Raw genomic sequence first — 3,355 nt, forward strand, 5'->3', positions numbered from 1 at the left:
CCTCGCGTTCAGGAGACCCAGTCCAAGGGCGTCCCGGCGGGTGCGGCGGGGCGGAGCGCGCGAACAATCTCTCCACACGCCCCCTCCCCAAACTTGACCTGCGGAAGCAGGATCTTGGGGAGTGAGTGTCTGGTCAAGGCAGTGTAGTCTGCGTGGATGAGCAGGGGTAGGTGGGAGGGGAGGCTCTGTGAGAAGGAAGGGGGACAGTAGGGTCAAAGCCTCCTTGGTGGTTTGTCTCACCTTTCCCTCATTCAAACTGAATCAACCCCCGGCCTCCCTCCCCTTCCCTGTCTGCAGGGCAGAGGGCTGGGAAGAGCTGAGTCCAAGAACTGGTGCACCGGGCTTGAGAGTCCGTGGTACCCAGAGACACACAGGCAGAACCGCAAAACCCACTGCGGGACGGGGGAGGCGTAGGCTCTTGGGCATCCGGTGCTCCAGGACGCGGTCCTCAGACCTCAGGGCACAGCAAACCTGGCTGACCCCGCCTCCACGTCAATCTCTAATACAGCCTCAAACCTGCGTTTTATAGGTGAGACAGCCGGGGTTCAAGAGAGTAAAGACCCAGCTTTGGACCCTGAGCACCGAGAAGGCAGGAGGCTCTATCTACTTCACACTTTCTCCCCAGTGCTTGATGCTTGGTGCTCAGTAAATATTTGTTCAGTGAATAAATGCAGGAACATTCATTAAGAGCTGGTTTCTGTTGGTCGCTCACTACAAAGAGATGAATAAGGACCTTTGGGCTTGAGGGAGCTCTTGGTGTGTGTGTGTGCATATGCACATGTGTGTATACATGTATGCATGTGTGTCTCTGTGTGTGCACTTGAGTGTGTGCTCCTGTGTGTGTCCATGTATGTGCATTTATGTGTTCATTAGTGCATTTGTGTGCATCCACATGTGTACATGTGTGTATTTGTCTGTGTGTGCATTTATGTGTGTGTCCATGTATGCATTTGTGTGTATGTCCATGGGCATGTGTCTATGTATGTGTCCGTGTGTGTGTGTATCCATGTATGAGTGTATAGGGGGACTTCGGGGGTCTCCCAGCTCTTAGTTCAATGTTCTTTTTGCAAACATGCATTTCTAGACTTCAGCCATACCAGTCTATCCAGCTTGGAGGTTTTGTGCCCCTGGGTAGATTCTCTTGAGAGCTGAAAGATTCCTTGCTCCTCTCCCTCATCAAAACTCTCCTTTCTTTCTCAGGACATTAGTCCAAGAAATTCAGAGGACCATCACCAGGAAGGACATAGCCACTGGGACTTGAGGCCAGCTGTCCACAAGGTGCTCACCAAATAAATCACTTCCTTTTCGAGGAACCTGGATTCTGTTTTCATCATCATTCCAGGAGAGTCTCACAATGCAGCAAGTTAGATAAACACTGGTCTGTTTTTGATAAATAGCCATTCCCCTGTCTCTCCTTAAGAAATATTGCATTTTTCCTGTTTATAAAATGCCAAGTTCTAGGATGTCTCCCCATTTTACAAGGATGGCTTTTGGAATAATAATACAAACATTTATGCAGTGGTAAGATTTTGCCAGGCCTTGTTCTAGGTCTTTTATGGCCATTAACTGATTAAGACCAATAGCATTACAGTACAAGCTGGCATGATCTAATTAAACTGTGAGGAAACTGAGGCATCAAGAGGGCAAACGCCTTGCTCAAGGTCACATCAAGGGCAAAACATGGATCCGGGCTTCAAGGCCAGACATTTTGACTCCAGAGTCAAATTTATTAGCCACTGTCACTCAAGAAAAAAAAAATGAAGCACTTTTCATTGTATGTCTATTGAATGCAATGTTAAAGTGGTTTTGCTGGAGGAAACATAATTTTGTCCATGTAAATACGTTCTTCTGCATTCTAAGGTTTAGTAGGATATGATGCATCCAATATGCATTAATATTGGGTGACATTTCATTTGAAATATAACCACACTGACTTGGGAAAGTTGGGGGGGGCTGCTATGCAGGGAGGAGAATGCATCTAGTAGGCTAGCAACCTGGTATTCACTTGATTTTGTAAAATATACTGAATATATTTTAACTATGAGCTGTGCTACCAATAATGTGGATCTGAGGCAGGACCATGGAAGGAGAAGCACTCCACCTTCTTTCCACCACCACTGTTTTCCCTCTGACAAAGCTCTGGCCTCCCAGGGTTCCCTCAGATGCCAGCCCTTCAGAAGCTGCAAGGCCAGAGTGCTGGTTTGCTGGCCTGGGAAAACCCTCACTGGTATTCAGATACCACGTTGGAAGGTATGCATGGGACTAAGGGAGTCTTGTGATCGCAACCTTGAGGAACATGAACATCATGCTGGTGCAGACCACGAGAGGGTGGAAACATGGAAACATGAAACGGTCCCCCCAGAAGGGGTGTGCTGGGTCCTCTAATGTCCTTGAAGTCAGCCTCCCTTGTGAGGTCTACCTTGAGATAACACTAGGGTCTGAACAGAATTCACTCTGAGTTGGGTCTTGCCCTTTCGTGGACCACAAACTGAAAGTCGGGACTCACTGATGATTCTTTCCTGGCTCATGGAGAGGACAGGTCTTATTCAGGATTCAGCCTGAGTATATGGCATGCTGTGTTTTATTATCTTAAAGTATCAGTCAGGAGAGGCTGGGTGATGTAGAAACAAATGCCCAAATCTCAACAGCTCAAACAATGGAGGGCTATTTCTCAAACATGCTTTACATCTATGGGGATCAACAGGGGTGTTCTGCTAACTACTCACTTCAGGACCCAGTCTTCAGAGAGTAGCCACCTTGAGCATTGCCCACAGCTGTACAGAGGGGAGAAGATGGCTCAGGAGGGCCTCACAAGGTCATTAAACACCCAGTCTAAAAGTGACGCCAGCTATTTTCACTCAAAATGTATCATCCAGAAAGCATCATGTGGACCACCCAGCACCAACAGCTGGGATAGAAGTGAAATTCTACTGTGCTCTTTGGAGAGGGCAATCTGGAGATATTTGGGTAAAGGGCACTCACAATCCACACAGCAACCTTCCAGAAAATCAGGATTTTATTACAACCTCCCCTCCAGCCACACTCCCAATCACCAAGCTCCCCAGGGTAGCAATGCATGATTGTTGTCAAATTAAAATTTAAAGCAACCATTTTATAGGAAAGAAGATGAAGGTGGGAAAGAAATATGTGGTGAATTTTGGTTAAGACCAGATTCATTGATGAGGTTGGATCTCAGGCATCTGCTCCTGAGCCAAGATCCTCTGAGAATTGAAATTTGAGCTTCTGAATCATCGTGGCTCCTCCTGGTGAAGATTCTCAGCTGGCAGTGGCCTGAGGTGAGGGCAGAAGTTGTGCGGGCCAAGTTCTCCCTGAGTGATTGACCTCCAAACACTGA

Source organism: Bison bison, unplaced genomic scaffold, assembly GCF_000754665.1.
Source record: "Bison bison bison isolate TAMUID 2011002044 unplaced genomic scaffold, Bison_UMD1.0 scf7180017864312, whole genome shotgun sequence".
Lineage (NCBI taxonomy): Eukaryota > Metazoa > Chordata > Mammalia > Artiodactyla > Bovidae > Bison > Bison bison.